A 25851-nucleotide genomic window follows, 5' to 3' on the forward strand; every position below is an offset into this window, starting at 1 on the left:
CATACATCTATCAAGCACAGTTGTTCTAGGGTCTCATTTAAGTCTCTTATATCTTTGTTTAATTTCTATTTGCAGTGGTTCTCAACCTGTGGGTCATGACCCTTTGGGGATAAAGTGACCTTATCACAGGGGTTGCCTAAGACACCCTGCATATCAGATATTTAAACTATGATTTGTAACAGTAGAAAAATTATAGTTATGAAGTAGCAACAAAATAATTTTATGGTTGGGGGTCACCACAACATTATGAACTGTATTAAAGGGTTGTGGCATTAGGAAGGTTAAGAACCACTGATTTAGAGGACCTGTCCAGTTCTGTAAGAGGATTTTTAATGTCCTCTTTTATTGTGGTGTTATAGGATATCATATTATTCAGAGTAATTAAGGTCTGTTTCAAGAATCTGAGAGTATTCTTCTTGTTCTATTTTTCCCTTCACCAATATGAGCTGACCATCATTGTCTTTTTTGAATTTAGTTGCTTTAAATCCACATGTACCTGAAAATAAGATTGCAATCTCTCTATTCTCTGTTTGCCTAAAAAATTGTCTTCCAACACTTAACTCTGAGTTTTAATTAGTCTTTTCAGGCTAAGTGTCTTTCCTCCGACAGCAAATGGATGGCTTTTTGTTTTTTTTTTAATCCAATCAGCCAATCTATGCCTCATCAGTGGGGAATTCAAGCCATTAACATTTATTGAGATAATTGATAAGGTAGTAGTGTTCTATTCTTCTTTGTGAAAGTACATTGCTTAGTTTTATCTTTTGCATCACTGTGGATGTTAGGTCCTGTCCTTTAATTTATGAGGGCTTAATTTGCTATTGGTCCATTGTGATGGTCAGTGTGTAGAATAGGTTGCAGTATTTCTTGTAGAAGTGGTCTTGTTGTGGCAAATTTCCTCAATGTTTGCATGACAGTAAAAGAATTGATTTCTCCATCAATTTTAAAGCTTAGCTTAGCAGGATATAGAATTCTGTGCTGGAGATTGTTCTGTTTAAGTAGATTAAAAGTAGATGACCATTGTCTTCTGGCTTGAAAAGTTTCATTAGAGTCTGCAGTCAACCTGATGGATTTGCCTCTGTAGGTCCATTGGCGCTTACTCCTGGCAGCTTGCAGAATCTTATCTGTTGTCTTGACTTTGGACAGGTTCATCACAATGTGTCTTGGAGAAGCTCTATTAGAGTGATATCCCTCTGAAAGGAGTGTTTCAGAATCTTTGGTGATATTTGGGAAATTTTCATTTATAATATTCTCTAGTATGGCTTCCATTCCTCTGTGGCATTCTTTTTCCCCTCTGGTATACCTATAATCTTATGTTCAAACACTTCATAAAGTCCCATAGTTCTGTCAGTGAACGTTCTGCTTTATCTCTCTTCTTTACTGCCTCTTTAATTATCTGAGTTATCTCAAGAGCTTTGTCCTCTACCTCCTAGATTCTTTCTTCTGAATGGTCTAATCTATTGTTGATGCTTTCTATTGCATCTTTAAGTTCCCTAATTGACTGCTTCAGTTCCTTCAGCTCTGCTATATCCTTTCTATATTCTTCATATCATTCATCTGTTATTTGATTCTGTTTTTGGATTTCCTTTTGGTCATTTTCAACTTTATCAGTAATTTCCTTCATTCTTCCTTCATGGTTTTCATCATCTTCATTTTAAACTACCCTTCTGTCATATCTAATATTTCTTTATATGTGGAATCCTCTTCAGTAGCTACCTCATGGTCTGGGTGGGTGGGAGGGATGTTGCTCTGGACTGGTTTTTCATGTTGCCAGAATTTTTCTGCTGATTCTTCCCCATGAGTGTTTTCTTTTATCTTTTTCCTTATCTTAATTTTCCATTCACTTCCTCTTGCTCTTTAAGTTACCATGCCTCTGGCCTAAGGTTTCAATGAGTACTTTTGGTACAGGACCAAAAGGATGAGAGGTCTTAAGAGCAAGGAGGGAAAAAAGATTTAAAAAAAAAATAGAAAAAATGGCACAGTGCCCCTAGCACAGTGGTTACGGTGCCAGTCCTGCACACCAATGGTGGCAGCTTGCAGCCAAGCCCAGGCCAGAAAAACAACAAGGAGAAGTGCAACAAAAAATAGGTGGGCATTGTGATGGGTACCTGTAGTTCCAGCTACTTGGGACACTCAGGTAAGAAAATCATTTAAGGCCAAGATTTTGAGGTTTCTGTGAGCTGTGATGCCACAGAACTTTACCAAGGGCAACATAGTGAGACTGTCTAAAAAAAAAAAAGAAAAGAAAAAAGAGAGAGGAGAAGGGGTGAGTAAATGGGAATATTGACAAAAAGAAGAGAGGCATAGAAAGGAGGGACAGGAGTAATAAAGGTGTACAGTAGGGTACTTTGACTCAACCTTAAAACCCCCCAAATTCTAGCAGTGCTGGGTTGGGTTATTACCTTGAGTTCAGCAACTCTTTGTCAGCCTGAGCAGACACAGTACCCCACCTCCACCAAATAGAAAGGAAAGACAAAAATACTAAAAATTAAACCAAAATAAATGATAATATTGGGGGGAAATCAAATAATAGGGGCAGAAACACTAGCAAAAATGAAGTTCTTATTATTAAAGATGGCAACAATGGAAAATTATATTTAAACTAGAAAAATAAAGAAAGAAAAATAAAAAGAAAAATTTAAGAGGGAAAATGTTGAAATTAAAAAAAAAAAAAGCAAACCCAGCCCCAGCCAAAAACTACAAAAAAAAAAAAAAAAAAGTAGTTTCTATATCAGAGGTCCTCAAACTTTTTAAACAGGGGCCAGTTCACTGTTTCTCAGATTGTTGGAAGGCTGGACTATAGTTTAAAAAAAAACAACAACAAAAAACCATGAACAAATTCCTATGCACACTGCACATATCTTATTTTGAAGTAAAAAACAAAACTGGAACAAATACAATCGCCCCGCCACATGTGGCACACAGGCTGCAGTTTGAGGACCCCTGATTTATATCTTACTAAATATTGTCCGGTGTCTGGGCAACAGGTGATCTTCTGGAGTATGAGATGTTAATCACAATTCTGATACACAGTAAAACTTGGAGACAGGAGGCCTCTGCTGATTTCTCAAATCCCACCGGTTGAGAGCTTAAATCTCTCCTCAGCCTGCTTAAAAGACACTTTAAACTGTTAACCTTGGCTAAGCTATAGTTTTCCCAAAAAAACAATTGTCTCTGTGATCTCTCTTAAAGTGGTTGCTCTCTTATCTAGTGCACCAAAACCAGTCTCACTCTATGCCCCTGATGACTGAGGTTGCAAGACAGCCTTTCTATTGCCAAACCCTGAACACTCTGCTCTTCCACAGCATCTCAGTCCCAGCCTTTGGGCTGCTCAGTCACAGATCACTCTCCAAGGTCTCTCAGCCAGAGCCTAGCTCTGCAACACTGAGGGCATAGCCCGGAGGGGCAGATATCCCAGGCTGCTCATGCTCTGCAACCCCAAGGGTAGAATTTGTAGGGGCAAATCTCCCACAATGGCTGCAAGGCCCACAGCCAAACAATATCAACTCCATTCAGAATCAGTGACTCAGTCTGGGGGCCTAGATGATGTGTAAAGTCATCTGTACTCTCACCCAAGTTCCCCCAAGGTAGTTCAAATGAGTGTCCAAGCCCACAAAAAACAAAACAACCCATAGGAAAAGCCTTTCCTGTTTGCAATCTTGCTTCTGTTGTTGATACAGCAGTGGCAGCTATGGCCCGAAGGTAACCATTTGCCATTTTTCCACTGCTTTTGTCCTCCGCCTGGGGCCCAGAAGTCTCTCACTGTCTCCCTGAATCCACAAACGGATGTTTCTGGGCAGAGACCACAGGCCAATGAAGCCTGAATTCTTCTCTACCCAGTCTTGCTACAGCCGGTTGCAAAGAAGCTGTTATTTGGCCACCATCTTGCTCTGGCCTCTCATATTTTATATTTTTAATATTTTTATATCCACACACAGAGAAATATTTTATAAAATTAGGTAATGAATGTTTCGTATATAATGGTACATTTAGCTAGAATTTTCCATTTTCACTATGTATATATGTATGGAAATTCTAGGACACCTTGCATTAGGTAAAAACTAAAAACAAAATTAACCTACTTTTTTAAATGTAAAAAGAATTATAGAAAATTACAAAATACAATTAAAAAAATTTCACCCATAAAATTGTGGAAAAACATGGTATATTACTAGTGTAATCTAGATAACACTCATATTTTTCTTTTTTTTTTTTCTATTTTTGTGAGACATACTCTCACTCTGTTGCCCCAGGATAGAATACTGTGCCATTATAGATGACAATAACCTCAAAATTCTGAGTTCAGGAGATCCTTTTCCCAGAGTATCCCAAGTAGATGGGACTACAGGTATGTGTGTAGTCATACCCAGTGATGTCCCACTCTTCCTCATGCTGGTCTGGAATTCCTGAGCTCATGCTATCCACACACCTCCACTTCCAGAGTGCTAGAATTACAGTCATTTTTATTTTTATTGTTGGGGATTCATTGAGGGTATAATAAGCCAGGTTACACTGGTTGCATTTGCTAGGTAAAGTCCCTCTTGCAATTATGTCTTGCCCCCAGAATATACGGCACAAACCAAGGCCCCACGCATCTCCTATTTCTCTCTCTGCTTTTCCTTCACCCCCCCCATGACCTTAATTGTTATGAATTGTCCTCATATCAAAATTGAGTACATAAAATTCATCCTTCTCCACTCTTGTGATGCTTTACTCAGAATAATGTCTTCCACTTCCATCCAGGTTAATACGAAGGATGTAAAGTCTCCATTTTTTTTAATAGCTGAATAGTATTCCATGGTATACATATACCACAGCTTGTTAATCCATTCCTGCGTTGGTGGGCATTTAGGCTGTTTCCACATTTTGGCGATTGTAAATTGAGCTGCAATAAACAGTCTAGTACAAGTGTCCTTATGATAAAAGGATTTTTTTCCTTCTGGGTAGATACCCAGTAATAGGATTGCAGAATCAAATGGGAGGTCTAGCTTGAGTGCTTTGAGGTTTCTCCATACTTCCTTCCAGAAAGGTTGTACTAGTTTGCAGTCCCACCAGCAGTGTAAAAGTGTTCCCTTCTCTCCACATCCATGCCAGCATCTGCAGTTTTGAGATTTTGTGATGTGGGCCATTCTCAATGGGGTTAGATGGTATCTCAAGGTGGTTTTGATTTGTATTTCTCTAATAGATAGGGATGATGAACATTTTTTCATGTGTTTGTTAGCCATTCGTCTGTCTTCCGTAGGGAATGTTCTATTCATGTCTCTTACCCATTGATATAATGAATTGTTGGCTTTTTCATGTGGATTAATTTGAGTTCTCTATAGATCCTAGTTATCAAGCTTTTGTCTGAATCAAAGTATGCAAATATCCTTTCCCTTTGTGTAGGTTGTCTCTTTGCTTTGGTTGTTGTCTCCTTGGCTATACAGAAGCTTTTCAGTTTAATCAGTCCCATTTATTTATTTTTGTTGTTGCAATTGCCATGGCAGTCTTCTTCATGAAGTCTTTCCCCAGGCCAATATCTTCCAGTGTTTTTCCTATGCTTTCTTGGAGGATTTTTATTGTTTCATGCCTTAAATTTAAGTCCTTTATTCATCTTGAATCAATTTTTGTGAGTGGGGAAAGGTGTAGGTCCAGTTTCAGTCTTACATGTGGATATCCAGTTCTCCCATCACCATTTATTGAATAGGGAGTCTTTCCCCCAAGGTATGTTCTTGTTTGGTTTATCGAAGATTAGGTGGTTGTAAGATGTTAGTTTCATTTCTTGGTTTTCTGTTCAATTCCAAGTGTCTATGTCTCAATTTTTGTGCCAGTACCATGCTGTCTTGACCTCTATGGCTTTGTAGTACAGACTAAAATCTGGTATGCTGATGCCCCCAGCTTTATTTTTATTACTAAGAACTGCCTTAGCTATACGGGTTTTTTTTTTTTTTTTGCTTCCAAACAAAACGCAGAATCATTTTTTCCAAATCCTGAAAGTGCGATGTTGTTATTTTGATAGGAATGTCAATAAATAGGTAGATTGCTCTGGGAAGTATAGACATTTTAACAATGTTAATTCTTCCCATCCATGAGCATGGTGAGTTCTTCCATTTGTTAATATCATCTGCTATTTCCTTTCTGAGGATTTCATAATTTTCTTTATAGAGGTCCTTCACCTCCTTCATTAGGTATATTCCCAGGCATTTCATTTTCTTTGAAACTATGGTGAAGGAAGTTGTGTCCTTAATTAGCTTCTCATCTTGACTGTTACTGGTGTATACAAAGGCTACTGATTTGTGGACATTGATTTTATATCCTGAAACATTACTGTATTTTTTTGATGACTTATGGGAGTCTTGTGGTTTAGTCTTTGGGATTCTCTAAGTATAAGATGATGTCATCAGCAAAGAGGGAGAGTTTGACCTCCTCTGCTCCCATTTAAATTCCCTTTATTTCCTTGTCTTGCCTAATTGTATTGACTAGAACTTCCAGCACTATGTTGAATAGTAAATGTGACAGAGGACAATATTGTCTGGTTCCATTTTTAAGAGGAAAAGCTTTCAGTTTTACTCCATTCAGTAAAATGTTAGCTGTGCATTTGTCATAGATAGCTTCAATCAGTTTTAGATATGAGCCATCTATGCCTATACTCTTCAGTGTTCTAATTAGAAAAGGATGCTGAGTTTTATCAAATGCTTTTTCTGCATCTATTGAGAGGATTATATGATCTTTATTTTTGCCTCTGTTAATATGGTGGATAACATTTATGGACTTGCATATGTTAACCCAGCCTTGCATCCCTGGGATGAAACTAATTTGATCATGATGTATGACTTTTTGGATGATAAGCTGTAATGTATTGGCTAGGATTTTGTTGAGAATTATATATTCGTGAGTGAGGATTGGTCAGAGATTCTTTTTTTGGGAGGGGTCTTTTCCTGGTTTTGGTATCAGGGTGATATTTGCTTCATAGAATGTGTTGGGGAAGATTCCTTCTTTCTCAATTTTTTGGAATATTTTCTGCAGTACAGGAATAAGCTCTTCCTTGAAGGTTGGATAGAATTCTGGTGTGAAACCATATGGAAAAGGGCATTTTTTGGTTGGAAGATTTTTTACTGTTTCTCTAATCTCAGTGCTTGAAACTGGTCTGTTCAGGAGCTCTATTTCTTCCTGGCTAAGTCTAGAAAGGGGGTGTGATTCCAAATATTGATCCATTTTTTTCCCATTGTCAAAATGCTGGGCATAGAGTTTCTGGTAGTGTTCAGAGATGATGTCTTGTATCTCTGTGGGATCATATGTTATATCCCCTTTATCATTTCTGATTGAGGTTACTAGAGATTTTACTTTTCTATTTCTCGTTAGTCTGGCCAATATTTTATGTATTTTATTTATTTATTTATTTATTTTTTTGGCCGGGGCTGGGTTTGAACCTGCCACCTCCGGCATATGGGACCAGCGCCCTACTCCTTGAGCCACAGGCACTGCCCTGTATTTTATTTATTTTTTAAAAAGAACAACTCCTTGTTTCATTAATTTTCTGAAAGATTTTTTTGTTTTCAATTTCATTGATCTCTGATTTGATTTTGGTGATTTCTTTTCTTCTACTGACATTAGGCTTAGATTGTTCTTCTTTTTCCAACTCCAGGAGATGGCTCATGAGTTTGTTGATGCTCTCTCTTTCTGTTTTTCAAATGTAGGCATCTAAAGCGATAAATTTTTCTCTCAAAGCTGCTTTTGCAGTATCCCACAGGTTTTGGTAGCTGTGTCTTCATTGTTGTTATTCTCAAGGAAGTTAATAAATTCCTGTTTTATTTCTTCCTGCATCCATTTGTTATTCAACAGAAGATTGTTTAATTTCCACGTCTTTGTGTGGGGTCTAACGTTTTTGTTAGAGTTGAGTTCCACCGTTAGGGCCTTATGGTCTGAGAAGATACAAGGTAAAATTTCAATTCTTTTGATTCTGTTGATATTTGTTTTGTGTCCCAGGATATGATCAAGTTTGGAGAATTTTAAATGGGGTGATGAAAAGAATGTTTATTCTTCATCTTTGGGATGGAGTGTTCTATATGCGTCTATCAAGCACAGTTGTTCTAGGGCCTCATTTAAATCTCTTAATTCTTTGTTTAATTTCTGTTTAAAGGATCTGTCCAACTCTGTAAGAGGAGTGTTAAAGTTCCCTGTCATTATGGTATTATCAGATATCATATTGCTCTTAGACTGAGTCTAAGGTCTGTTTCAAGAATCTGTGAGCATTTAAATTGGGTGCATAAATATTTAGAATTGAAACATCTTCTTGTTGTATTTTCCCATTGACCAATATAAAGGGACCGTCTTTGTCTTTTTTGACTTTAGTTGTTTTAAATTCACACGTATCTGAAAATAAGTTTGCAACTCCTCTTTCCTTCTGAATTCCATTTGCCTGAAAAATTGTGTTCCAACCCTTGACTCAGAGTTTTAATTTGTCTTTTGAAGCCAGGTGTGTTTCTTGCAGACAGCAAATGGATAGCTTGTGTTTTTTAACCCAGTCAGCCAATCTATGTCTCTTCAGTGGGGAATTCAAGCCATTAACATTTATTGAGATAATTGATAAGTGTCGTAGTGTTCTATTCATCTTATTTTGTGAGAGTCCATTACTTAGTTTTATCTTTTCCATCAGTATGGAGTATGTTCTGTCCTTTAATTTCTGAGTTTTTACTTTGCTGCTGATCCATTGTGATGGTCATTATATGGAACAGGTTGAAGTATTTCCTGTAGAGCTGGCTTTGTTGTGGTGAATTTCCTCAATGCTTCTAAATCCATAAATGATTTGATTTCTCTGTCAATTTTAAAGCTTAGCTTAGCAGGGTACAAAATTCTGGGCTGGAAATTGTTCTGTTTAAGTAGATTTAAGGTAGATGACCATTGTCTTCTTCCTTGGAAAGTTTCATTAGAGAAGTCTGCAGTCACTCTGATGGATTTGCCCCTGTTGGTCAACTTGTGCTTACTTCTGGCATCTTGCAGAATCTTTTCTTTTGTCTTGACTTTGGACAGGTTCATCACAATGTGTCTTGGAGAAGCTCGGTTAGAGTTGAGGTGACCTGGGGTCTGATATCCCTCTAAAAGCAGTGTGTCAGAATCTTTGGTGATATTTGTGAAATTTTCTTTTATAATATCCTCTAGTATGGCTTCCATTCCTCTGGGGCATTCTTCTTCCCCTTCTGGGATTCCTATAACCTGTATGTTGGAACACTTCATAAGGTCCCATAATTCTGAGAGTGAATGTTCTGCTTTCTCTCTCTTCTTTTCTACCTCTTTTACTATCTGAGTTATCTCAAAAACTTTGTCTTCTACCTCTGAAATTCTTTCCTCTGCAACAAAATGGAAACGGGCATTGTGGCAGGTGCTTGTGGTCCAAGCTGCTTTGGAGGCTAAGGCCATTCTTCATCAGTGATGCTTTCACTCCTCTCAGAAAAATCTTCAATCCATTTGTAAACTGCCATTTTCTTTATGGCCTTATGACCATAATCTTGGACCAACTTGTCCCTGATTTCACTTCTGCCCTTGCAGAGTTTAACAAGAAATTTCTGAAATGAGCTACAGGCACTGAGCCATGATGTTCATTACTCTAATTTAAGCCATGATATTCTCACAACAACACACAAAAGCACACAAAAAAATAAACATCACTCAGCAAAACACCAACACATGTCAATGAGAACACCACTGTAAGGAACTGATAAACCAAGGTTAGAAAACCTTGCTGAGTTGTTTGTACAGTGCAGCCACTGTAAGAGCATGGTGGCAGGTTCACAAACTTAATTCTAAGATCTCAAATAAATTTGTTTATAATTAGAAAAATATTAAAAGTGTTGTTACCATTTGGTATTTGGTTAATAGACTTTCATCTGTATTTGTAGCATTTATTATTTCACAACACAAAGTCTTGATAGCCAAGGGAAAAAAATGAACACAACAAAATCACCACTGCTAAACATGAAATGATGATCTTTACAGGATAAGTAACATAATTGGTGATAACAAGTCAGAACCCACCAATGCTCTAGTTTACTTCATAACCATAGTGCCTGCCAAGTATCACTTCTTTCCTCCCCCAAGCCCCTAGTTTGCAATCAAGTAGAAAATGGACTCAGAATGTATCCCTTAGATACAGGCAGAGAGACAGACTACAAATGTTTACACAATTACACAAAAGTAATTGTCTATTAAATGTACAATAATCAAAAGAATATAAGGGTTAGATGCCATCAGATGAATGTCCAATAGTACTTGATTTACAATCCTTAGGTGTTAGACAAGTATTCATCTGTTAAAGGTTTTTCAATGAAAAGAATACAAGTATTATTTGCAGACTGGCAGGGCCTTCATGGCCCAATCTCATAAATTTGTTGATCAAAAGGGCTATGTCTATTAATGCTTCATGTTTAAGATGGTACATGATTTGTTCTGGTGGCTGAGCTTCTGGTTTTAAGTGGAGCTCAGAGTGGTCCTGAGGGCCTTCCTAGTGGGACCTTCTTCTCAGACAGAGAAGTTTAACTCAATGTTGATGTCTCCTGGCCATTTTTCCTCATCCTGGACATGGAGTAACTCATGCTGGAGTAACACCTACCCAGCATGTTCTTACAGTACCTTCTTTGGAAAGCCATTGTTTTCTGGAGAAAGGTAATCTGAGTATATAATTTAGACATGTCTCTCCCCAGTAAGAGAATAAGGAAATCAGGCATCTAAAGGAACTAATGAGTCATCTCTTTTTCCCAATCCAGCATGTAAGAGGTTTAAGAAAGAATTTGTATTCCTGCTGTCCTGTTACTCCTGCTAGAGAACCAGTTGTTCAGTAGTAGGAGAGTGGAGTACTAAGCATGAAATATGTAGCCACAGCATTTATTAGGAAGTCGTGGCCTACAGCTTTCTGTAGGTAGAGGAGAGAGTGCCAACTACCCATTGGACTGGGAATTTATACAGACATTGGGCCAAATTGTTGCTGTCCAGAAAGGCATCATTGTCATAGACTAAGTAAAAAGCTGTGAGCATCTGAGGTGGCCAGAGTTCTCTGGGATCTGCATTTTCCCACCTAGAATTACAAGGTGAGATTCTAGTGTCAGGTGTCATCGCTTAGCAAGCATGTACTCAGCTTGTACTACGAATTCCTAGGTTCCATGGTTACAAGTGTTTGGGTATCTCTTTTTAGTCTTTGTCTTACCAAGTCCTCTTGCTCAGATGACCTTTCTGTCTTCGCGGATTGGTAATCAATCATCACAGTGAAAAAGCTTCCCATTGATTCATCCTGAAAGGAGTCTGAAGTGTCTTCCTGGATCCTTATCTTCTCTCTGAACAGATTTATTCGCCTGCACTTGAGGGGTGGCTAACTAGAGCTTTCTTAAAGCCAAGAACAGAGGAAGTCCATAGGTTTATAAAAGAACCCCCAGCAATGCAGCAGGTGAAAAATCAAGTTTAAAGCAAGAAAGTCATGGAGTGCCTATTTTGTCCCACAACCAGAAATAGTCCAATGTGGCCACAGTCCACACTTACGAAAAACATAAGTTGTTGATCAAGTATGACAGGAGTTAAACATACATATTCTGTCACCTTATCTCAACAACGAAAACCCAACAACAAAAACCCAATACTCTTGTTTTTATTGTATACATAATCGCTTAATCAGCAAATGAATCGATTAGTTAAATCAGACCTTGCAGAGTGTGTCATCATTCTTCAGGTTCCCACATTGCCAGCTAAGCTACTTTTTAACTAATTTTTTTTTTTTTTTTGAGACAGAGTCTCACTTGGTCACTCTTGGTAGAGTGCCATGGCGACTTACATCACTGCAACTTTGAACTCCTGGGCTTAAGTTATTGTCTTACCTCAGCCTCCCATATAGCTGGGATGACAGGCACCTGTCACAATGCCTGGCTATTTTTAAGAGATGGGATTTCATTTTTGCTCAGGCTGGTCTCGCACTTATGAGGTCACGCAATCCACCTGTCTTGGCCTCATATTTGCTGGGATTACAGGCGTGAGACACCATGCCAGGCCCTATTCACTAACTCTTATAATTAATTCTCTTTCATTGTATGTTACTTATAAACTTAAAAAGCAGATGCAGCTCATGAAACAAGGAACAAAGCTCAGAAGCAGGATGCGATAATAGACCCTAGTTTGACCATGCACACAGCTTCTCAACAGAGGCAGGTAAGTCTCTTGGAAACTTGTGGGCGGACAGGCTAAGGCCACATCAGATTGAGGGCTGGAGAGAGAGGACTTTACCTCTGACCTCCCTGAGAGAATGCTTCTCACTTATGGAGATATTTTTTTTTCTTTTTTTTTTTGAGACAGAGCCTCAAGCTGTCACCCTGGGTAGAGTGCAGTGGTTTCACTGCTCACAGCAAGCTACAACTCCTAGGCTTAAGCAATTCTCTTGCCTCAGTCTCCCAAGTAGCTGGGACTATTGGCACCCACCACAATGCCTGGCTATTTTTGGTTGTAGTTGTCATTGTTGCTTGGCAGGCCCAGACTGGATTCGAACCCACCAGCTCTGGTGTATGTGGCTGGCGCCTTACCCGCATAAGGTGCCGAGCCTCTTATGGAGATCTTGGTGCTTGCACTGTTCCCAGCAACCTACTCCTTACTTTCACAGACCCCTAGACACACTTTACGGAGAGAAATGTCCAGCCTTAGCCAAACCTCTCTGTTAGTGCTCAGTGACCTTTACACAAGGGCCATTTCTTTGTCTTCACTACTACGCCTCTGATGCTGCTTGTTCAGCAGACTTTTTCCTGATATGCATTGTCGTGTAACCACGTACATACTCTCTTTAATGTGCACATCTCCAATCTCTATTTCTTTGACCTTTACCTGCCTGTGGTAATCAATCACATCTTAAAGTTGTTAAACTTTGGTTTATGTAATCTCATTAAAACTCGGAACTCAGTAAAACTCATTTTTTTTTTCCTTGAGATATTTCATTTTATTTTATTTATTTATTTTTTGTTTGTTTGAGGCACTTCCTGCCTTTTTTTTTTTTATTGTTGGGGATTCATTGAGGGTACAATAAGCCAGGTTACACTGATTGCAATTGTTAGGTAAAGTCCCTCTTGCAATCATGTCTTGCCCCCATAAAGTGTGACACACACCAAGGCCCCACCCACCTCCCCCCTTCCCTCTTTCTGTTTCCCCCCCCATAACCATAATTGTCATTAATTGTCCTCATATCAAAATTGAGTACATAGGATTCATGCTTCTCCATTCTTGTGATGCTTTACTAAGAATAATGTCTTCCACGTCCATCCAGGTTAATACGAAGGATGTAAAGTCTCCATTTTTTTTAATGGCTGAATAGTATTCCATGGTATACATATACCACAGCTTGTTAATCCATTCCTGGGTTGGTGGGCATTTAGGCTGTTTCCACATTTTGGCGATTGTAAATTGAGCTGCGATAAACAGTCTAGTACAAGTGTCCCTATGATAAAAGGATTTCTTTCCTTCTGGGTAGATGCCCAGTAATGGGATTGCAGGATCAAATGGGAGGTCTAGCTTGAGTGCTTTGAGGTTTCTCCATACTTCCTTCCAGAAAGGTTGTACTAGTTTGCAGTCCCACCAGCAGTGTAAAAGTGTTCCCTTCTCTCCACATCCACACCAGCATCTGCAGTTTTGAGATTTTATGATGTGGGCCATTCTTACTGGGGTTAGACGATATCTCAGGGTTGTTTTGATTTGCATTTCTCTAATATAGAGAGATGAGGAACATTTTTTCATGTGTTTGTTAGCCATTCGTCTGTCATCTTTAGAGAAAGTTCTCTTCATGTCTCTTGCCCATTGATATAAGGGATTGTTGGCTTTTTTCATGTGGATTAATTTGAGTTCTCTATAGATCCTAGTTATCAAGCTTTTGTCTGATTGAAAATATGCAAATATCCTTTCCCATTGTGTAGGTTGTCTCTTTGCTTTGGTTATTGTCTCCTTAGCTGTACAGAAGCTTTTCAGTTTAATGAAGTCCCATTTGTTTATTTTTGTTGTTGTTGCAATTGCCATGGCAGTCTTCTTCTGAAGTCTTCCCCCAGGCCAATATCTTATAGTGTTATTCCTATGCTTTCTTGGAGGATTTTTATTGTTTCATGCCTTAAGTTTAAGTCCTTTAATCATCTTGAATCAATTTTTGTGAGTGGGGAAAGGTGTGGGTCCAGTTTCAGTCTTTTACATGTAGACATCCAGTTCTCCCAACACCATTTATTGAATAGGGAGTCTTTCCCCCAAGGTATGTTCTTGTTTGGTTTATCAAAGATTAGGTGGTTGTAAAACGTTCGTTTCATTTCTTGGTTTTCAATTCGATTCCAAGTGTCTATGTCTCTGTTTTTGTGCCAGTACCATGCTGTCTTGAGCACTATGGCTTTGTAGTACAGACTAAAATCTGGTATGCTGATGCCCCCAGCTTTATTTTTATTACTAAGAACTGCCTTAGCTATACAGGGTTTTTTCCAGTTCCATACAAAACGCAGAATCATTTTTTCCAAATCTTGAAAGTACGATGTTGGTATTTTGATAGGAATGGCATTGAATAGGTAGATTGCTATGGGAAGTATAGACATTTTAACAATGTTGATTCTTCCCATCCATGAGCATGGTATGTTTTTCCATTTGTTAATATCCTCTGCTATTTCCTTTCTGAGGATTTCATAGTTTTCTTTCTAGAGGTCCTTCACCTCCTTCGTTAGGTATATTCCTAGGTATTTCATTTTCTTTGAGACTATGGTGAAGGGAGTTGTGTCCTTAATTAGCTTCTAATCTTGACTGTTACTGGTGTACACAAAAGCTACTGACTTGTGGACATTGATTTTATATCCTGAAACATTACTGTATTTTTTGATGACTTCTAGGAGTCTTGTGGTTGAGTCTTTGGGGTTCTCTATGTATAAGATCATGTCGTCAGCAAAGAGGGAGAGTTTGACCTCCTCTGCTCCCATTTGGATTCCCTTTATTTCCTTGTCTTGCCTAATTGTATTGGTTAGAACTTCCAGCACTACGTTGAATACTAAAGGTGACAGAGGACAACCTTGTCTGGTTCCAGTTCTAAGAGGAAAAGCTTTCAGTTTTACTCCATTCAGTAGAATATTGGCTGTGGGTTTGTCATAGATAGCTTCAATCAGTTTTAGAAATGTGCCACCTATGCCTATACTCTTCAGTGTTCTAATTAGAAAAGGATGCTGGATTTTATCAAATGCTTTTTCTGCATCTTTTGAGAGGATCATGTGATCTTTATTTTTGCCTCTGTTAATATGGTGGATAACGTTTATAGACTTGCGTATGTTAAACCAGCCTTGCATCCCTGGGATGAAGCCTACTTGGTCATGATGAATGACTTTTTGATGATAAGCTGTAATCTATTGGCTAGGATTTTGTTGAGAATTTTTCCATCTATATTCGTGAGTGACATTGGTCTGAAATTCTCCTTTCTGTTTGGGTCTTTTCCTGGTTTTGGTATCAGGTGATTTTTGCTTCATAGAATGTTTTGGGGAAGATTCCTTCTTCCTCAATTTTTTGGAATAATTTCTGCAGTACAGGAATAAGCTCTTCCTTGAAGGTTTGATAGAATTCTGGAGTGAAGCCATCTGGACCAGGGCATTTTTTGGTTGGAAGATTTTTTATTGTTTCTTTGATCTCAGTGCTTGAAATTGGTCTGTTCAGGAGCTCTATTTATTCCTGGCTGAGTCTAGGGAGAGGGTGTGATTCCAATATTGATCCATTTCTTTCACATTGTCAAATTTCTGGGCATAGAGTTTCTGGTAGTATTCAGAGATGATCTCTTGTATCTCTGTGGGATCAGTTGTTATTTCGCCTTTATCATTTCTGATTGAGGTTACTAGAGATTTTACTTTTCTATTCCTCGTTAGTCTGGCCAATGGTTTATCTATTTTATTTATTTTCTCAAAAAACCAACTCCTTGTTTCATTAATTTTCTTAATGATTCTTTTGCTTTCAATTTCATTGATGTCTGATTTGATTTTGGATATTTCTTTTCTTCTACTGAGTTTAGGCTTAAATTGTTGTTCTTTTTCCAATTCTGTAAGATCTCTTGTGAGATTGTTGATGTGCTCTCTTTCTGATTTTCGAATGTAGGCATCTAAAGCGATGAATTTTCCTCTCAAAACTGCTTTTGCAGTATCCCACAGGTTTTGGTAGCTTGTGTCTTCATTGCTGTTATGCTCAAGGAAGTTAATGATTTCCTGTTTTATTTCTTCCTGCACCCATCTGTTTTTCAACAGAAGATTGTTTAGTTTCCATGCCTTTGGGTGGAGTCGAGCATTTTTGTTAGAGTTGAGTTCCACATTTAGTGCCTTATGGTCTGAGAAGATACAAGGTAAAATTTCAATTCTTTTGATTCTGTTGATATTTGTTTTGTGTCCCAGGATATGATCAATTTTGGAGAATGTTCCATGGGGTGATGAGAAGAATGTATATTCTTTGTCTTTGGGGTGGAGTGTTCTATATGCGTCTATCAAGCACAGTTGTTCTAGGGTCTCATTTAAGTCTCTTATATCCTTGTTTAATTTCTGTTTAGAGGATTTGTCCAGCTCTGTAAGAGGAGTGTTGAGGTCCCCTGTTATTATGGTATTATCAGATATCATATTGCTCAGACTGAGTAATGTCTGTTTCAAGAATGTGGGAGTATTTAAATTGGGTGCATAGATATTTAGAATTGAAATGTCTTCTTGTTGTATTTTTCCCTTGACCAATATAAAGTGACCATCTTTGTCTTTTTTGACTTTAGTTCCTTTAAATCCACATGTATCTGAAAATAAGATTGCAACTCCTCTTTTCTTCTGAATTCCATTTGACTGAAAAATTGTCTTCCAACCCTTGACTCGGAGCTTTAATTTGTCTTTTGAAGCCAGGTGTGTTTCTTGCAGACACCAAATGGATGGCTTGTGTTTTTTAATCCAGTCAACCAATCTATGTCTCTTCAGTGGGGAATTCAAGCCATTAACATTTATTGAGATAATTGATAAGTGTGGTAGTATTCTATTTATCTTATTTTGTGAGAGTCCATTGCTTAGCTTTATCTTTTGCATCAGCGTGGAGGTTTGGTTCTGTCCTTTAATTTCTGAGTTCTTACTTTGCTGCTGATCCTTTGTGGTGGTCAGTGTGCAGAACAGGTTGAAGTATTTCCTGTAGAACTGGTCTTGTTGTGGCCAATTTCCTCAATGTTTGTATATCCGTAAATGATTTGATTTCTTCGTCAATTTTTAAGCTTAGCTTAGCAGGGTACAGAATTCTGGGCTGGAAATTGTTCTGTTTAAGTAGATTAAAGGTAGATGACCATTGTCTTCTTGCTTGGAAAGTTTCATTAGAGAAGTCTGCAGTCACTCTGATGGATTTGCCCCTGTAGGTCAACTGGCGCTTACTCCTGGCAGCTTGCAGAATCTTTTCTTTTGTCTTGACTTTGGACAGGTTCATCACAATGTGTCTTGGAGAAGCTCGGTTAGAGTTGAGGCGACCTGGGGTCCGATATCCCTCTGAAAGCAGTGTGTTAGAATATTTGGTGATGTTTGGGAAATTTTCTTTTATAATATTCTCTAGTATGGCTTCCATTCCTCTGGGGCATTCTTCTTCCCCTTCTGGAATTCCTATAACTCGTATGTTGGAACACTTCATAAAGTCCCATAATTGTGACATTGAACGTTCTGCTTTCTCTCTCTTCTTTTCTGCCTCTTTTACTATCTGAGTTATCTCAAAAACTTTGTCTTCTACCTCTGAAATTCTTTCTTCTGCATGGTCTAACCTGTTGCTGATACTTTCCATTGCATCTTTAAGTTCCCTGATTGACTGTTTCATTTCCTTCAGCTCTGCTATATCCTTTTTATATTCTTCATATCATTCATCTCTGATTTGATTCTGTTTTTGGATTTCCTTTTGGTTATTTTCCACTTTATTAGCAATTTCCTTCATTGTTTCCATCATTTCTTTCATTGTTTTCAACATGCGTATTCTAAATTCCCTTTCTGTCATTCCTAACATTTCTGTATGGGTGGAATCCTCTGCAGTAGCTACCTTATCATCCCTTGGCGGGGTTGTTCTGGACTGGTTCTTCATGTTGCCTGGAGTTTTCCGCTGATTCTTCCTCATGGGTGATTTCTTCTGTTTTCTTGCCCTAATTTTCCTTTCACTTCCTCTTGCTCTTTAAGTTCTCGTGCCTGTGGAAGTTGCAGGCAGGTTTAAACGGATTGAACACACATGACCACTTGCCGGTTTTCCACTGTTTTAGTCCTCCTCTTGGGGTCCAGAAGTCTCTCGCTGACTCCCTGTATCCTCTCAGGGGAGATGATAGGCAGATCCCACCAGCCAGAGATGCCTGGAGTCCTATATCCCCAGACTCACGGTGCCCACATGCAAGGAAGCTGTTACTCGGCTGCCATCTTGCTCCGCTCTCGTAAAACTCATTTTGTAAAGGCACATCAAGAAGGCATTCCCCACTGCCTCAGTTCCCATTTCCATCCACAAGTGTGAGAGTATTTGACATTACATTCAATAGTATTTTCAGGTTCTGCACCTGTAACACAGTGGTTATGGTGCCAGCCACATACACTGAGGCTGGCGGGATTGAACCCAGCCCAGGCCAACTCAACAACAATAACAACTGCAACAAAGAAGTAGCTGGGCATTGTGGCAGGGGCCTGTAATCCCAACTTCTTGGGAAGCTGAGGCAAGAGATTTGCCTAATTCCAGGATTTGGAGGTTGTTGTGAGCTGTGTGATGCCATGGCACTCTACCGAGGATGATAAAGTGAGACCCTGTCTCTACAAAAAAATAAAAATAAACAGCACATTGTACCCTATGATTACATTAGTGTGCACAGCTATGATTTAATAAAAAAAAATATGTCTAGCCAGGTGTTGTGGCAAGCCCCTGTAGTCCCAGCTATTTGCGAGGCTGAGGCAATAGAATCATCTAAGCCCAAGAACTGTAGGTTACTGTGAGCTGTGATGCCACAGCACTCTACTGAGGGTGACAAGGTGAGACTCTGTCTCTAAAAAAAAAAAAAAAGAAAGAAATTGTCAAAAAAGGACACAGAAAAAACAAACAAAATAAATACAATTTCAATTGTTCTATTTTTAGTTTGTGTGTGTCCTCACATCTAAAGCGAGCCTTTTGTAGAAATCATAGTTTAATTTTTTTTTTTTTTTTGGAGTCTCACTTTGTCGTCCTTGGTAGAGAGGTGTGGTGTCACAACTCACAGCAACCTCCAGCTCTTGAGCTTAGATGATTCTGTTGCCTCAGCGTCCCAAGTAGCTGGGACTACAGGTGCCTGCCACAATGCCCGGCTATTTTTTGTTGCAGTTTAACCAGGGCCGGTTCAAATCCCCCACCCTAGGTATATGGGACCAGCACCCTACTCACTGAGCCGCAGGCACTGCCTGGTGACGAGTCTTTCAAATAATTTTAAATTTACTTCATAGATTGTCAGGTTTTTAGGATCACTTGAATATTTATTATTTTTTCTTACATTGGACTATACTTCTAGGTATCTTTGATGTCTTCATTATCAATGAGGTTTTCTCATTTAGAAAACAGCTACCTGTCATGGCTTTGTTCAGGGAAGTTTAGCAACATACAGCCACATCAGATATTCTAGGTACTTCTCTACACTGTTGGCAAGCTGTGTTCTCTGGAATACTCTGTATGTTTTTCCACCAAAACATTTTACTTATGTCTTTTTTTCTTTCTTTTTTTTTTTAGAGACAGTCTCACCAAAAGAAACAAAGTTGGAATGGAATAAACTAAGATATAGGTATCACACAAAGCTACAGTACTCAAAGCACTGTGGTACTGGCATAAAGTCAGAGAGGTAATGAAACAGATTAGAAAGCTGATAAATAAGCCCTCATGTATTTTTTTTTTTTTTTTGAGACAGTGTCTCACTATGTCACCTTGGGTAGAGTGCCCTGGCATCATAGCTCGCAGGAACCTCAAATTCTTGGGCTTAAGTGATTCTCCTGCCTCAGCCTCCCAAGTAGCTGGGACTACAGGTGCCTGCCACAATGCCTGGCTATTTTTTGTTGTAGCTGTCATTGTTTAGCAGGCCTAGGCTGGATTCAAATGCTCCAGCTCCCATATATGTGGCTGGAACCTTAGCCGCTGAGCTACTGGCACCAAGCCACCTTTGTGTGTTGTTAACTTACTCTCAGCAAGGACTTCAACACATAAAAATGAGGAAAGGACACTCTTCACTAAAATACAATTGAAATTACACAAATTGAAGTTGTACTTTACCTTCCAGTATATACAAGTAAGAACTCAACATGATCTGAGCCTTTGGCGGGGGAGTGTAGATTTTCTTCTTTTTTTTTTTTTTTTTGAGACAGAGTCTCACTATGTTGCTCTTGGTAGAGTGTTATGGTGTCCCAGCTCACAGCAACCTTTAACTCTTGGCCTTAAGCAATTCTCTTGCTTTAGCCTCCCAAATAGCTGGGACTACAGGCACCTGCCAAAATATCTGGCTATTTTCTTGTTGTACTTGTCATTGTTGTTTGGCAGGCCTGGGCCAGGTTCAAACCCACTAGCCCTGGTGAATGTGGCTAGTGCCCTAGCTGCTGAGCTATAGGTGCTGAGCCAGGTGTAGATTTTCTAAATGGAATTTTGAAATTTTTTTTTCAGTTAACCATTACTGTACAACAATGGCAATTTTTTATTGATTTTGCATCCTGAAACTTTATCGACTTTTATTGTTGTTTTTTATTTTTTTATTCATTCTTTTTTTTTTCTTTTGAGACAGAGTCTCACTACATCACCCTAGATAATGTGCGTGGCATCACAGCTCACAGCAACCTCAAACTCTTGAACTCAAGCTATTCTCTTGCCTCAGGCTCCCAAGTAGCTGGTACTACAGGTGACCACCACAATACCTGGCTATTTATTTATTTATTTATTTATTCATTTTTTATTATTACATCATAGCTGTGTACATTAATGCAATCGTGGGGCACCATATACTGGTTTTATAGACCATTTGACATATTTTCATCACACTGGTTAACAAAGCCTTTCTGGCATTTACTTAGTTATTGTTTTAAGACATTTATATTCTACATTTACTAAGTTTCACATGTACCTTTGTAAGAAGCACCATAGGTGTAATCCCACCAATCACCCTCGCTCTGCCCATCCTCCCCCTCCCTTCCCTCCTTCTCCCCCTTCCCCATTTTCTTAGGTTATAACTGGGTTATAGCTTTCATATGAAAGCCATAAATTAATTTCATAGTAGGAATGAGTACGTTGGATACTTTTCCCTCCATTCTTGAGATACTTTACTAAGGAGAATAAACATGTGCTCCATCCACATAAACATGAAAGAGGTAAAGTCTCCATCTTTCTTTAAGACTACATCACCACAATTTATTAATTCATTCGTAAATGGAAAGGGCACTTGGGCTTTTTCCATGACTTAGCAATTATGAATTGGGCTGCAATAAACATTCTGGTACAAATATCTTTGTTATAATGTGATTTGTGATCTTCTGGGTATATACCTAGAAGAGGAATTACAGGATCGAATGGCAGGTCTATTTTTAGATCTCTAAGTGTTCTCCAAACATCTTTCCAAAAGGAATGTATTAATTTGCTACAACACCCAGCTATTTTAGAGACAAGGTCTTGCTCTGGCTCAGACCACTGTCGAACCTGTGAGCTCAGGCAATCTACCCATTTTGGCCTCCCAGAGTGCTAGGATTACAGGTGTGAGCCACCGAGCCCTGCCTTATATTTGGTTTATGAACAGTATATTTTCTCTTGGGTGCTAGCTAATGGTTATTTTTTGTCCTGTAGGTGAATATTAATGAAAACTCTCAGGCTGGGTGTGGTAGCTCATGCCTGTAATCCCAAGATTACAGTGTGGGAGGAAGAGGTGGATGGATAGCTTGAGCTCAGGAGTTGAAGACCAGTCTGAGCATGAGCGAGAGACCCCATCTCTAATAAAAATATAGCTGGCATTGTGGCGGGTGCCTGCAGTCCCAGCTACTGAGGAGGCTGAGGCTAGAGAATCTCTTAAGCCCCAGAGTTTGAGGTTGCTATAAGCTATGACACCACAGCTGTACACCCAGGGAGACTAAGTGAGACTGTAAAAAAAAACAAGAAAGAGAAATAAAAACTGTCTTAATCTGAAGATATACTTATTAGTGAATATATACTGTTTGCGGGAAACATTTGCGTGATGAAGATAATATTTACACAGCCGTGTAACTCTAGTTAACTCGAATTTTTATTATTCTTTACTTTTTTGGAAAAACACATAAAAGTTGCAATTTTTAATATTTTAATTATACAATTTAGTTGTGTTAAGCATATTGACATTGTTATGCAATAAATATGTCTAGAACATTTTTATCTTGCAAAACAGAATCATTTTTGGGTGGGGTGACAGAGTTTTTTTTTGTTTGTTTGTTTTTTTTTGAGACAGTCTCACTCTTGTTGCCCTGGGTAGAGTGCCTTAGCGTCACAGCTCACATCAACCTCCTGCTCTTGGGCTTAGGTGAGTCCCTTTCCTAAGTAGCCTCCTGAGTAGCTGGGAATACAGGTATCCGCCACAATGCCCAGGTATTTTTTGTTGCAGTTTGGCCAGGGCCTGGTTTGAACTCGCCACCCTCGGTATAGGGGGCCAGTGCCCTACTCACTGAACCACAAGTGCTGCCCTTTGAGACAGAGTCTTACCGTGTCGCCCTAGGTAGAGTGCCATAGCGTCATCTCTCACAGAAACCTCAAACTCTTGGGCTTAAGAGATTCTCTTGCCTCAGCCTCCCAAGTAGCTGGGAGTACAAGTGCCCGCCACAATGCCAGGTTATTTTTTGTTGAGGCTGTCCTCATTTTATTTGGCCCAGGCTGGGTTACAACCTGCCAGCCTAGTTGTATGTGGTGGCGCCCTAACCACTGTGTTACAGGTGCTGAGTCACAACGCCAGTGCCGGGTTTGAACCCGCCACCCACCAGCGCCCTCCCTACTCCTTGAGACACAGGCACCTCCCAGGCAAAACCAAATTTTAATACACATGAAACAACTCTCCAATTTCCTTTGTAAATACTACAGTATTTCTTTTTTCTGTCTATGAATGTAACTATTTTAGATATTTCATATAAGTGGACTCAAATATATTAGTCTTTTGAAGAGACGGCATTATTTCATTTATCATAATATTAAGATTTACGTTTATTAGACATGTTAGATTTCCTGATCTGTAAATGTTGAGTAATATTTTGCTTTTTAGTATCCTAAAATATATTTCTCTATTCATTTTTTGAAGTAGTTTTGGATTGCTTTCTCCTACTGACTTATGTGAATAATGCTCCAAGAAATACGTGTGTGCAAATAGCTCTTTATTTGACCATACACACGAGAGATTTATACCTATACTAATTTTGTTTTATTGTGTACTTTGTAAATGTGCAAAATATAAAAATAATTATAGGCACTCATTAATAAACTCTTATATTATTATTAATATCCTTTAATTTATCTAGCAATTTTGACTTAAAGTATATATTATGAAATAGGACAGGTTTGTATGAAAGTATGTTGTGCCTTGTCTGTGTGTGGTGGCTTGTATCTATAAGGTTAGTAATCTGGGAGCCTGAGATGAGAGGATCTCTTGAGCTCAGGACTTGTGGAAAAGCCAGAGCAAGAGCAACACCCCATCTCTATTAAAAATTACCAGGGGTTTCTGGGGGCAAGACATGATTGCAAGAGGGACTTTACCTAACAACTGCAATCGGTGTAACCTGGCTTATTGTACCCTCAATGAATCCCCAGCAAAAAAAAAAAAAAAAATGTAAAAAATAAAAATAAAAATTACCTGGGGTATCACTGTAAGCACCTTTATTTTATTTTATTTTTGAGATAGAGTCTGACCATGTTGCCCTGGGTAGAGTACCATGGCATCACAGTTCACAGCAACCTCAAACTCTTGGGCTTAACTGATTCTCTTGTCTCAGTCTCCCAAGTACCTGGGTCTACAGGCAACCGCAACAATGCTAAGCTAATTTTTTTTTTTTTTTTGCTTGTAGTTGTCATTGTTGTTTGGCTCACCCAGGCTGTATTCGAACACGCCAGCTCTGGTGTATATGGCTGGCACCCTAGGCACTGAGCCTGTAGGCACCTTTAGTTTCAGCTTCTCAGAAGGCTGATTCAGGAAAATTGCTTGAACCCAGGAGTTTCAGGTTCCTGTTAGCTAGGCTGATGCCATGGCACTCTAACCTGGGTGCGTCTCTGTCTCAACACAGGTCTGTACAGATATATATGCATATCTACTTATAATATCTCCTTATTATAATATTCCCATGATCATTTCATTAACATTTGCATCAAATATCTTTTTCTGTTTCTTTTTTTATTTATTTTTTAAAATTAAGTCATTTGTACATAGATCATGAATACATTTATGCCATTATGGGATTCAATGTGTTGATTATTTATACAAATTGGAGTGCTTACATCTTACTGATTAACATAGCCTTCACCTCATTTACCCAATTAGAGTGTTAAGACATTTGTCTTCTACACGTGATAGATCCAACTTGTACTTACAATATGCTTCATAGGTGTGGTCCCCCTACTAACCCTCCCTCTGTCAACCCACTCACTTCCTATCTCCTTCCCCTCCCCTTCCCTCCTTCATCCTAGGCTATAGTTGTGATTCATCTTAAATATGAAAGTGTGAGGGAATACAAATTGGTTTCATAGTAGTACTGAGTACATTGGATATTTTTTTTTCCGTTCCTGAGATACTTTACTAAAAATAATATCTTCCAACTCCATCCATGTAAACATAAAAGCAGTAAACTCTTCTTTTTTGTTAATGCTGGATAGTATTTCATGGTATACGTATACCATAATTTATTTAACCATTCATGGGTTGATGGGCACATGGGCTTCTTCCATGACTTGGCAATTATGAATTGAGCTGCAGTGAACAATCTTGTGCAAATATCTTTGTTGCCAAATGATTTTTGCTCTTTTGGATATACACCTAGAAGAAGAATTGTAGGACAATTGACATGTCTACATTTAGATCCCTGAGCGTTCTTCAAACTTCCTTCCAAAAGGAATGTACTAGCTTGCATTCCCACCAGCAGTGCAGTAGTTTTCCCTTTTCTCCACATCCACACCAACATCTGTAGTTTGGGGATTTTGTGATGTGGGCTACTCTTACTGGAGTTAGATGGTATCTCAGAGTGGTTTTGATTTGGATTTCTCTGATGATTAAAGATGATGAGCATTTTTTCACGTGTCTGTAGACCCTGTGCCTGTCTTCTTCAGAGAAGCTTCTGTTCATGTCTCTTGCCCACAATGAAAAGGGATCACTTGTTTTTTTCTTATTAATAAGTTTGAGTTCTCTGTGGATTTTGGTTATTAGACCTTTGTCAGAAATATAACTTGCAAAAATCCTCTCTCCTTCTGAGGGCTGTCTATTTGCTTTACTTAGTGTGTTCTTGGCAGTGCAGTAACTTTTTAATATGATCAGATCCCAATAATGTATTTTTGATGTTGCTTCAATTGCCTGGGGTATCCTCCTGATTTTTTTTGTGTGTGTGTCTTTGTTCATTCCTGTAGGTTTTCTATAGGTAAGCAATGAACTGAGGACTTCTTGTCTCACTCCACAGGTAAAAGCTGTAGGAAGTTGGGACTGCTTCCCCAGAGGGACCCTATTGTGACCCTGAGCACTCTCTTGCCAGCCAGGAAAATTGAAGTAACATTGTCCCTGTCATTCTGAAATTCCAGTCCTCCCTTCTCAACTTGCCTGATCATCCACAAGCCTAAACACTGCAGAGACTGTGGGAGGCAGCTCATGAGCAGCAGCCCCTGTCCTGCCGAACCAAGATACCCATGCACCGCCCTGCT

The 25851-nt window shown here is 38.9% G+C and overlaps 2 protein-coding genes across 3 annotated transcripts in view; one reads left to right on the forward strand and one right to left on the reverse strand.

Annotated features, from left to right (window-relative positions):
* The window catches only part of LOC128572303 (zinc finger protein 91-like), a 351229-nt gene that overhangs the window by 246923 nt on the left and 78455 nt on the right, over nucleotides 1-25851 (forward strand). The gene's annotated exons all lie outside the window — the stretch shown is intronic.
* The window catches only part of LOC128572305 (zinc finger protein 43-like), a 385702-nt gene that overhangs the window by 118507 nt on the left and 241344 nt on the right, over nucleotides 1-25851 (reverse strand). Inside the window, exon 4 of one of the 2 annotated variants that reach the window (XR_008376167.1) lies at nucleotides 7411-7462. The exons of the other annotated variant lie outside the window; for it this stretch is intronic. The gene's annotated coding sequence lies outside the window, so the exon portion shown is untranslated. Of the gene's footprint in view, nucleotides 1-7410; nucleotides 7463-25851 lie in introns of those variants that run through there. 2 annotated transcript variants of the gene reach the window in all.

This window comes from Nycticebus coucang, chromosome 20 (genome assembly GCF_027406575.1).
Source record: "Nycticebus coucang isolate mNycCou1 chromosome 20, mNycCou1.pri, whole genome shotgun sequence".
In the NCBI taxonomy this organism is placed as follows: domain Eukaryota; kingdom Metazoa; phylum Chordata; class Mammalia; order Primates; family Lorisidae; genus Nycticebus; species Nycticebus coucang.